Here is a 12420-nt window from a genome sequence, read left to right as displayed (position 1 = left end):
TCATTTGGGATTCTTTTAGGAAAGGAATGCCAAATCAATTAATGCCCCTAAAAACTGACTTTATAGTCATAAATTAACTTTTCCCATATTGGCTGAGAATTTTGGGAATGCCATTCCCAGGGTATCTTAAAACATAGCAGAGAAATAGCTTTTTCAGTATAGCTGTCTTTCTTCTCTGCCTTTTCTAAATGATGAAATGTTTTGAAAAATCAGAAGGATTGTTCAAGGAACATTGGAGACCTCCACTTTCTTTCTGGGCAATTATGGAGATATTCAGTCTATCCATCGTAAAAAGAAAAAAGATATTTACCTCAAATATTTTTCATAATGTAGCTAGAAGAATATTTAGCTAACAAAGATGAAGGCACTTCACAAATGCCAAGTGTTACTTGGGAATTATGCATTTTCTCAAGTACTCATTGACTTTTCTTAACAAGGCAGACTCCAAATATTTAACAGAGTCAAAGGGGGGAGTGATTACTTCTTTAAGCAACAACTTTTTCTTAACAATGTATTGCCTTGAGACAACTTTCTCTTATTCTGGAATTGTTTTGCTTGTGTTTGACACGTAAGCTGGATTCCAATAAATATTTGCAACAAAAAAGACAAGAAATCTGACTCTTGTTTGTATTTAACATGACTCAACCAAGTGTTTTAGCCTTCTTTTGTGTTTTCCAAATTCTCCAACCACACCCAAACCTGGTTCCACAAGTTACACTAAAAATGTGACATTTCCCAACAATCTCGTTACTGTCTCCTGATACGCCACAGCCCTTCTCATGGGTGTTGTCTTTCAGCTAAAGACAATAGCTGAATGTTGTCAGTTAGAAACAGCCTCTTTTTCTGATAACAGTTCCCAAGTGTGGCCAGAGGGATTGTAGAGATACAAAACCAAGAAGCACCACAAGGAGGCAGCAAAAGCTGTTCAGAAGTTCATCCTGAGCAGAATGTTAAATCTTTCCAGAGATCTGTCAGTAATTTCTGCCTAATAGAAGGAGGAAAGAAAGAGCAAAATTCTGGTCAGGATACAGGGCTCATCATAGGATACACAAAACATTTCCTTCCTGAGCAGCTACCTACATCTAAATGCAAATTAGGGTCACAACCACAAGTAGAAGATAGAGCAAAATAGTAATGCTGCAGGTCCCCTTTCTCAAGAAAAAAAAAATCTTCTCTTTACACTTGGAAGGGTTAAAGTGTGGGAAAGAAGCAAAATGGCATAGAGAGTCCTAGAAAGTCTGTCCTTGTAGTGTCTGTCCTTTTTTTTTTTAAAATGGATTTTGGATTGTTAGGGGAATCTCTGAATTGGCAGCTACCTGGATGGAGACTGGAATGATTTTGGACCTGCACCGGGATTTGAACTCATTTGGGCTGTATTCTAAGAGAATAGACTGAATTGGCTGTTTGCTATGCCTGCCACATTTGCTGAACCCCAGACCTGGTGGAAGTTATAGAGAAGGCCGCTTCGTGCTATCCAACAAAATGAAATTCAGTTGTGAAAAAAGTAAGGCTCTATATTTAGGCAAGAAAAAACAAATGCACAGTTATAAAATTGGTGCTATCTGGCCCAATAGCAGTAATAGTGAGATGGATCATAGAATAGAACAGAACAGAACAGAACAGAACAGAACAGAACAGAATAGAATAACAGTGTTGGAAGGGACTTTGGAGGTCTTCTTGTCCAACCCCCTGCTTAGGCAGGAAACCTTACACCGGTTCTTGGACTCCTACCTAGTGGACAACCATGTAAATATGAGCCAGTAGTGTGTTGCAGCCGCCAAAACAACCAACACAGTTCTAGGCTGCACCAATAGAGGAATAGAATCAAGATAATGTGAAATATTAGTGCCATTTTATAATGCCTTAGTAACACTTGAAATACAGTTTTGGTCACCACGATACAAAAAACAGTGCAGAGAAGAGCAGCAAAGATGATTAGGAGACTGGAGGCTAAAACATAGCAGGAACTGGGTATGTCTAGTCTAACAAAGAGAAGGATTAGGGGTGACATAACAGTCTTCCAATATCTAAGGGCCTGCCTACTCCCTTAGAATAGGGAGTCAACCTATTCTCCTGCAGGAAGTTAGCACCCACCCCTTTCCTAGATTCTTTTCTTTGGAGAAGGCTTGTTGGCTGAACTGTGTTGCCTGATTGGCAGGCCAGGATAGCACTTTTCCCACCAGCAGCAACAGAGGACTTCATATTCTTTTTTAAAATTAATGTTATTAAATTTATTGTTTTATCATAGAAAATAAAATATAAAATAGTAAAACAAAACAAAATGAAACAAAACAAAAACATAAATTCAAACCTAACCAAAACAAAAAAGAGGAAGAAAAGTGTACAAAAAAGGAGTAGGACCAGGGGTTGGCTTCAAAATTTTAGCAATGGGTTCTCTGCCCGGTTGCTGGGTGGGCATGACTATGGTGGGCGTAGCCTAGTCAGCCTCCTGCACCATCTGGGGTGGGCATTTTTGCCCTCCCCAGGCTCTGGAGGCTTTCCTTGAGCCTCTGGGAGGGTGAAAATGGCCTCCCCAGGCTCTGTAGGCCTTCTGGGGGCTGGAAATAGTCCTGTTTCCGGCCTTCCTGAACTTCGTTGCTGGTCTTTTAAGCCTTATGGGAGGGGCCAATCATCTCTTGGTCCTACTCCCAAGTCGTCCTCTTTGCTTTAGCTGCTCTTGCCTTCTGGCAGCTCTTCTCATACATGCACTAGGAACAGGCTACTCTTGTTCCTCTGCCTCTCTACTGTCAGCCTCTGGAGGCTCCGGAGTCCGCACATCACTCCCCGATGGTCCTGGCCCCATCTCTGCCTCTTCCCCACCTCCAGGACTGGCCCATGTTCTTCCTCAGCTCATCGCTCTCCGACTCTGCTGCCAGCTCCGCAGGCTGCTGGCGAACCACAACAGCCAGTCTGCTTCGGGGTCCAATTCAAGATTTTGACCTTTAACGTCCTAAACGGCATGGGGCTGCGTTATTTGAGGGTCTGCCTCTCCCTGATTATAACTGATATGGCAGAAGAGGTTTGCTAGAAATCCCATTTGCTAGGCAGCTACACTTGACAGTCCTAGGAGAAGAGTCTTCTCTACTATGGCATCCACCTTATGGATATCCTTCTCCTCCCCACCCGCCACCCTTCCTCCCCCAAATGAGGCTGCCTGCCTCTCTATTGATTTTTTGGAAGTCCCTCAAAACCTGGTTATGCTGTTAGGACTGGGAGCTCCTGAGAACGGGTGAGGTACTCAGATGGCTCTATTGTTGTTTACATCCGCAGTCCTCTCTTAGCTTTTGTGATTTTTATTTTTCAAATTTTAATTTAATTTTTAAAATAATAATTATTTTATTCTATGTTAGCTGTTTATAATTATAATCTTATTGTATACCGCCCAAAGTCACTTTTTTCGTGAAATGCGTGGGCATATAAATTTGATGAATAAAAATAAAGAAGTCAAGCCTGTAAATTCAAACAAATTTGCATAAAAATTCACATCACCTAAAACTATAGAATGCTTGTAATGATTCTATTTCAAGTGGCTGTGTTTTGTTACTTCCTTGAACCTGAAGATATCATATTTATTTTGAGAACAATCTACTTGAATACCATCCGTAGAAAACGGAGGTTGATTCCTCATTTTACAATTTACTCATGCATATTTATTAAGTCAATTTGGATTATTCAAGTTGATGAAAGTTTCTCTTTGATACTAATTCTATGTAAATGAAGCCATTTATTATATCACTGGATTTTAACTTGGCCCTTAAGGACAGGAAAAAATAAAAACGATTGTACAGGTTTAAAATAGTTCTAATGAGTTGAAACAGCAAACCAATTCGCCATCCTTAAAATAACAGCTGGAAAATTCAATCAGGCTGGCTGGAGAATTCTGGGAGTTGAAGTCCATACATCTTAAAAATGGCTGACATTGAGAAACGTTAGTTTAGATTCAGGGTGGATAAAAATCAATGATTTTTAAAAAAAAAATAAAAAAAATCAGATTTTTTTGATTTAAATCGGATTTTTTTGATTTTTATCAAATTTATTTTAATAAAAAACTTTTGGGGTAAAAATCTATCTTAAGATAGTTTTCTATTTAAGATACATAAATAATTTAGTTTCTTCAGCATGAAATGGAGCTTAGTTATGTGTCACGAGGCTGTATATTCTGCAACACTGGGACTATCGGTGAGTCAACAGTGGGTCAAAGGAGTAGCAGAGATGACAGCTGCTCTTTAAAAATTATGATTTAAATCGAGTTGATTTAAATCAAGCCTTTTTACTAGTGATTTAAATCATGATTTAAATTGTGATTTAAATCAACTCGATTTAAATCAAATCCACCCTGTTTAGATTAGACTATGGGCAGGCCTACAATTAAGCCCAGGGTGGCAGTTTCCATAGGCAGCATATGTTAGGTATCAAGGAAGGCAATGGTGAAATGTAAAATTTGTTATTACCGGTTCTGTGGGCGTGGCTTGGTGGGGGGGGGGGTAATGTGACTGAGTGGGCGAGGCCAACTTTTTTTTTTTTTAACTTTTAAAACCATTTTTTCTACAACCTCTTCGGTCGAAGAGGTTGTAGGAAAAATGCTTTTAAAAGCCTGCGATGATCCCAGCTGAGTTGCCTGATCGTCAGAGGCTTTTTTTTTTCTTTTAAAAACATTTTTTCTACAACCTCTTCGGTTGAAGAGATTGTAGAAAAAATGCTTTTAAAAGGCTCTGACGATCCCAGCTGAGCCGCGTGATCATCAGAGCCTTTTTTTTTTTACTTTTAAAAGCCTTTTTTCAGCTGAAGAGGTTGTAGAAAAAATGCTTTTAAAAATAAAAAAAAAGCTTCTGATGATTGCGTGGCTCAGCTGGGCATGGGGGGGGGGCAGGGATTTTTGCTACCAGTTCTCTGAACCACCCACCACCATCACTATCGGAACAGGTGATCTGGTCCGAACTGGGAGCATTTCACCCCTGAAGGAAGAACAGCATAGTACTCTCCTTCTGTTTCATTATATGTTTAGTGCTATGGATGGGTAGAGGTATTTAGGAGATTTTATGCCTCATATATTATGGGCATGATGCACCTTAATCTGAGTTCAGGTGCATTTCCTACTTTGCCTCAGGTGACAATCTTATTTAAAATACTTTTACGTTTTAGAAAACACACCATGGTATTAAAACTCACAGATGATTTGGAGGTTTAAAGAAGAAGAATTAGATTCAAAGAGAAAGGATAAACAAAGGAATAATAGATAAACTCATCAAAAATGGAGCTTCGTGGAAAAAGAGCAGTGAAAAGAATTGGGCAAAGCTTTGAGCACATCCAAAATAAAATCAAGACTCAAAGGAGGACTGCTTAACTGATCTGTGAAGTATGCATGATTGATTCTTTCTTGAGCCCTGGAAAATCTTTCCTTCAGCAAACAAACAGCCCTGCTGTCGATTCATTTTTCCCAAGGAAAACTTTTAAGATGGACCTCAAAGTTGAATCAACACGCATGCCAAATTAGGACTAGTTTGTTACCCTGAGGGCCGCAACACTGAAGTTTTTTCATCAACTCCTAACAAAAGTCTCTAGTGATGATGATAAGGATCTGTTTGCCATTAAACAAAAACATGTTGTTGTTGTTAGTTGCGAAGTCGTGTCCGACCCATCGCAATCCTATCCATGGACAACTTTCCTCCAGGCCTTCCTGTCCTCTACCATCCCCCGGAGACCATTTAAGCTCATAAACAAAAACATGTTTTGTATTAAAACCACAGCAATAAATCTTTCCTGCAAAACAGAGTTGTGAACAGAGTTGTGATACAAAAAAAAAAAAGAAAGAAAGAAAGTGGGCAGAGAAGAACAGCAAAGATGGTAAGCGCTCTGCAGGCCAAATCCTATGGTGAGGCTAAGGGAATTAGGAACTAGGTATGTTTAGTCTGACGAAGAGAAGGCTTAGGGGGAGACATTAAAGCAGTCTTCCAATAGTTGAAGGGCTGCCACGGGGAAGAGAGGGGTTGATTTGTTCTCCATGCCACCTGAGGACAGGACAAGAAGTGATTTACAGAATAACAGAGTTGGAAGGGACCCTGGAGGTCTTCCAGTCCAACCCCCTACTCAGGCAGGAAACCCTGTACCACTTATTTTTTATTTATTTATTTATTTATTTTATTTTTAATTTGATTTATATGCCGCCCTTCTCCGGAGACTCAGGGCGGCTTACAATGCGCTAAGCAATAGCCTTCATTCTTTTGTATATTTATACAAAGTCAGCTTATTGCCCCCGCAAACTGGGTCCTCAATTTACCTACCTTAGAAAGGTAGGTAAGGCTGGAAGGAAGGCTGAGTCAACCTTGAGCCTTGGCGAGATTTGAACCTGCAGTAATTGCAGGCAGCTGGTCTTAATAACAGGGTGCCTTAGACCACTGTACTACCAAGGCTCTTAAGAGCTCTTGGTAACTCTGAAATGGACAACATTTCAGACAAATGTTGTCCATTCTCTTCTTAAAAACCTCTAGTGTTGGAGCATCTACAACTTTTGGAGCCAAGTTGTTCCACTAATTAATTGTTCTAACTGTCAGGAAATATCTCCTTAGTTCTAGGTTACTTCTCTCCTTGATTAGTTTCCACCCATTGGCTTCTTATTCTACCTTCAGGTGCTTTGGAGAATAGGTTGACCCCTATCCTCTCTGTGGCAGCTCCTTAGATATTGGAAGACTGCTATCATGTCACCCTCTAGTCCTTCTTTTCACTAGACTAGATAGACCTAATTCCTGCAACCGTTCTTCAGATATTTTAGCCTTCAGTCCCCTAATCATCTTCGTTGCTCTTCTCTGCATTCTGTCTAGACTCTTCTCTGAAGTCATTCCACTGATTAATTGTTCTAACTGTCAGGAAATTTCTCCTTAGTTCTAAATTGCTTCTCTCCTTGATTAGTTTCCACTCATTGCTTCTTGTCCTGCCCTCAGGTCAGTGGTGGGATTCAAGTAATTTAACAACCAATTCTGTGCCCTAATAATTTCTTCCAACAACCAGTTTGCCAAACTGCTCAGAAAGTTAACAACCGGTTCTCCCGAAGTGGTGCGAACTGGCTGAATCCCACCACTGCCTCAGGTGCTTTGGAGAATAGCTTGACTCCCTCTTCTTTGTGGCAGCCCCTGAGATATTGGAACACTGCTATCATGTCTCCCCTAGTCCTTCTCTTCATTAAACTAGACATACCCAGTTCCTGCAACCGTTCTTCATATGTTTTAGCCTCCAGTCCCCCAATCATCTTTATTGCTCTTCTCTATACTCTTTCTAGAGTGTCAACATCTTTTTTTACATCATGGTGACCAATTAATGGGAACTTGTCAGAGGGACATCCATACTGGAAATGAGAAACTTTCTGACAGGGTTGGCCTCAAAAACCTCTAAGGTCCCTCCCAGCCAGTGGTAGGTTTTTTTTTTTTTTTTTGCTTTAATTTATATGCTGCCCTTCTCCAGAGACTCAGGGCGGCTTACAATGTGTTGCCCCTGGTTCGGACCGGTTCTATAGAACTGGTAGTAAAACCGGTGGGAGGCTCCGCCCACTGACCCTGACATCATCAGAAGTGATCTGCACATGTGATCTCATTGCGAACCGGTAGTGAAGGTAAGTAGAACCCACTGCTGCTCCCAGCCCTATGATTCTATCATTCTATGATTCCATAGCCATTTCACTTTGCCCACTTCACTAACAACATTTTTCATTAATCAGAACGCCACTATCAGGCTTGATGAGCAATATAAATGTATTTTTGAAGATCAGCACTTACAGTACTGTTTCAGGTTGTAGAAAATTATAAGGTTGTCATGCAGATAACGAGCCACAAGTTTGAGACCCTCTGCTCTAAAGGAAAAGCTTTTAGTAAGTCCGTCTCTTTCTAATTAACCTCAAGGGAGGGAGGGAGTTGTTGTTGATAAGAAATTTAGCCAAATGTCTCTTCTGGCTTTTCTGATTAAAAGTAAAAAATTCTTGGCTATTGTCAATTCTGTATGCATTTTGATTCAGTGGACGCCTCCAGGGGCTTTTCTGGTTACAAGCAGTGGTGAAATCTCACCAGGCTCAAGGTTGACTCAGCCTTCCATCCTTTCTAAGGTAGGTAAATTGAGTACCCAGTTTGTGGGGGCAATAAGCTGACTTTGTATAAATATACAAAAGTATGAAGGCTATTGCTTAACACATTGTAAGCCGTCCTGAGTCTCCGGAGAAGGGCGGCATATAAATCAAATTAAAAAAAAAAAATCCAATTTTTTTTACTACCGGTTCTGTGGGTGTGGCTTGGTGGGTGTGGTGTGGCTTGGTGGGAGTGGGAATGGCTTGGTGGGCGTGGCAGGGGAAGGATACTGCAAAATCTCCATTCCCACCCCAGTCTGGGGCCAGCCAGAGATGGTATTTGCCAGTTCTCCGAACTACTCAAAATTTCCTCTACCGGTTCTCTAAATTGCTCAAAATTTCCTCTACCGGTTCTCTGAACTGCTCAAAATTTCCGCTACCAGTTCTCCAGAAACTGTTAGAACCTGTTGGATTTCACCCCTGGTTACAAAGTACTTGTTAAGACTGCCAAAGTGTCTTAGGTACAACAGCATCAGATCAGAATACAGAATGCAGAATACACAACACCAGCACAGAACAGAACAGAACAGAGTAACAGAGCCGGAAGGGATCTTGTAAGTCTTCTAGTCCAACCCCCTGCCCAAGCAGGAGATCCTATATCACTCCAGACAAATAGCTGTCTAATCTCGTCTTAAAAACCTCCAGTGATGAAACACCCACAACTTCCGAAGGCAATCCGTTCCACTAATTGTTCTCACAGTCAGGAAATTTCTCCTTAGTCCTAGGTTGGGTTTCCCTTTGATTCAGATCAGAGACACAGAATTTAATCTCTGCAATGTGGATTGCGTCTAGGATTTACTCCATACAAGTTTAGACTGGCATCACTGAAATTGCTCATCCTTTCTAAAGAAGATTCATGTCATGTTTTTTTCCACCACCAAAAATGTACAAAAAAAGCTATTGTAACTCCTCAGTAGGGAAATAATGTCATGTTTCTCTTGTCAAGTGTGGAGATTTAGAAATAATCGCTGGTTGGAACGTACTTATGCCATTAGAGTAGGATCAGACTGGAATAGAAACCATGGAGATGAGAAATTCTATCTCTCACAATCAAATTAACGCATTTCCCCCTTTTGTGAAATGCCAAGCTTCATTTGCTTTAATAGGTTGTGACAATCTTAGGCTAAAATCCTCTTAGTGAGAATGCTAGATGGCTTCTTTGTTCTTTGCACTGTAATCACAGAACTGGAGAACAATCAACGTCCCCTGGCTTTGTAGAAGTGTTAATAGCTATACCAAGAATGCAAAATAACCTCAGCTTTTACATAATAATATCTATCCCTTAATGTACCTTCCATAACTTTGGTTAATGTGTATTACGGAGTAAAACAATTATGCAAAAGAACCCTAAAGATCATATCAATTTAACAACTAAGGTTTTTATGAAAAAAAAAACAACCCTTCTCTGTATCAATAAACAGTTGAAATTTGCGATAGCTTTCTGACTGTTCCCCAATGTCGTGGATGCCATGAATATTTTTGGACAATTTATTCCCCTCTGACTTTGTTACAGAGTGGGACTGTGTTATCCTATTTCTCCCCTCACCCTCTATTGAGCTGTAGTGCTAATCACTTATGTCTGATCTGGCAGAAAACCATATGCAGATGACTTTTGCGGTCCCCACTGTGGCTCCTGATCCCTCCAGTGTTGCTTCTGTTTCCGAGTCATAGCAGCAGCTGACTTTCTTGCAAAGTGACGGGTGACAAAAGGCTTATCTCACTATTGATCTGAAGTCCTCTCTAATCATCCTTAAGCCAGTAAAAAGCTAGACTATCATGAAACAACCATACCCTACCTAGATCCCTCGTTTGTGGGGTGCCTCAGGGCTCGGTCTTCTCTCCCCTCCTATTTAACATCTACATGAAAGCGCTGGGTGAGATCATCCGACGATACGGGGTGGGGTATCAGCAATATGCTGATGATACCCAGCTTTATATCTCCACCCCGTGTCAGTTCAGTGCAGCAGTGGATGTGATGTGCCGGTGCCTGGAGGCTGTGAGGGTCTGGATGGGAGTCAACAGGCTCAGACTTAACCCAGACAAGACCGAGTGGCTGTGGGTATTGCCTCCTAAAGACTCTGTCGACTGTCCATCCTTGGTTCTGGGGGGGGGGGAGAAATTGTTCCCCTCAGAACGGGCTCGCAATTTGGGTGTCCTCCTAGACTCACAGCTAAGATTAGAGCAACATCTGGCAGCTGTAGCTAGGGGGACCTTTGCACAGGTTCGCCTGGTGCACCAATTGCGAACCTACTTGGATCAGGAGGCTCTCCTCACAGTCACTCATGCCCTTGTCACCTCACAGTTAGATTATTGCAACACGCTCTACATAGGGCTACCCTTGAAGAGTGTTCGGAGACTACAGTTGGTCCAGAATGCAGCTGTGCGAACTGTCGTGGGTGCACCTAGATACACCCACATTACACCAATTCTCTGTGAGCTGCACTGGCTCCCTATTGGTCTCCGAGCACAATTCAAGGTGTTAAAGGCTGAGCCTTTAAAGCCCTACATGGCTCAGGGCCAGGCTATCTTCGAGACTGCCTTCAACCGCATAGCTCCCACCGACTGGTAAGATCCCACAGAGTTGGTCTCCTCCGGGTCCCGTCAGCTAAACAATGCCGGCTGGCAGGCCGGAGGGGGAGGGCCTTCTCTGTAGCTGCCCCAGCTCTCTGGAACCAGTTACCTCCTGAGATCCGGACTAGCCCCACCCTATTGGCCTTCCGGAAAGCGGTGAAGACCTGGCTTTTCCGGCAGGCCTGGGGCCATTGATCTCGCTGTTGCAATCTTGCGAGATCCAGCCATGAATGGTGTGCATGGGCTTTTAATGTTTTAAAAATGTTTTTATAAAGTTTTAAAATAATTTTTCTATGTTCATTGTTTGCATTATTTTTGCTGTAAGCCGCCCAGAGTCCCTTGGGAGTTTGGTGGCATAGAAATGCGATAAATTAAATTAAATTAAATTAAATACCCAATGTCTGCCTTCCTTCCTTCCTTCCTTCCTTCCTTCCTTCCTTCCTTCCTTCCTTCCTTCCTTCCTTCCTTCCTTCCTTCCCTCCCTCCCTCCCTCCCTCCCTCCCTCCCTCCCTTCTTTTCAAATTTATTGTCTGCCCATCTTACCACAGAGTAACTCTTTATGGATCCATGTCACAATGGAAGGTTGCATTGGTCCAATCACACCTGGAATACTGTGTCCAGTATGAGATTGTAGAATAGTACTTTTGTTTCCACCCCTCTGTGATGGAAAGCCACATCATGTCTTTGACTGATCAGCAGAGAAGGAACATAGTCATAGCATGTTGTGTAAGGGCATGTTGTTGTTGTTAGTTGCGAAGTCGTGTCTGTGACCCCATGGACAATGTTTCTCCAGGCCTTCCTGTCCTCTACCATCCTCTGGAGTCCATTTAAGATACACCGACTGCTTCAGTGACTCCATCCAGCCACCTCATTCTCTGTCATCCCCTTCTTCTTTTGCCCTCAATCTTTCCCAGCATTAAGCTCTTCTCCAGTGAATCCTTCCTTCTCATTAGGTGGCCAAAGTATTTGAGTTTCATCTTCAGGATCTGGCCTTCTAAAGAGCAGTTAGGGTTGATCTCCTCTAGGACTGACAGGTTTGATTGCCTTGCAGTCCAAGGGACTCACAGGAGTCTTCTCCAGCACCAGAGTTCAAAGGTCTCAATTCTTTGGCGCTCAGCCTTCCTTATGGTCCAACTTTCATACGGGCATGTAGAGAAGAGGAAAAGTCATGTAGAAACCCATGGTCACTAATCCCTGTCATGATAAGTATTACATATTGAATATAGATTTTGGATGGCTGGTAGTAAATTGCCTGGAATAAATCCAGTTATCAATTGGCACTGGTAGGAGTGACTGCAAGAGGTGGTCACAATCTATCAGATGGCGGGCTTGGCTTCAGCTGAGATCCTGCACATCTTCCATCTTCCAAATGTCAATCCCTGTGGATGTGTCTGGCCATAGGCGAAGTTACTCCACATACGGAGAAAAAAAAAAAAGAAACCATGTCACTTATCTATATCCAGTAAAGATAAAGCTTTTCCTGCCAGTTGGGTCTGAGTCTAGGGCACGGTGCTCATTTCTATTTCTTGGATGAGGGAACCAGCATTGTCTGAAGAAAATTTCCCTGGTCATGTGGCCAGCATGGATATATGCCAAAGGTGCATGGAGCGCTGTTACCTTACCACTGAAGTGGTACTTACTTATCTACTCACATTTGCATGCTTTCAAACTGCTAGGTGGGCAGGAGCTGGGGCAAGTAAAGGGAGCTCACCCTATTGTGCAGAGCTTGGTTCTCGAACCTG

This window comes from Pituophis catenifer, unplaced genomic scaffold (genome assembly GCF_029215685.1).
Source record: "Pituophis catenifer annectens isolate HBS135680 unplaced genomic scaffold, rPitCat1.0.hap2 SCAF_1, whole genome shotgun sequence".
Lineage (NCBI taxonomy): Eukaryota > Metazoa > Chordata > Lepidosauria > Squamata > Colubridae > Pituophis > Pituophis catenifer.
The sequence above is the reverse complement of the archived record's forward strand: the minus strand, read 5'-3'. Positions refer to the sequence as shown.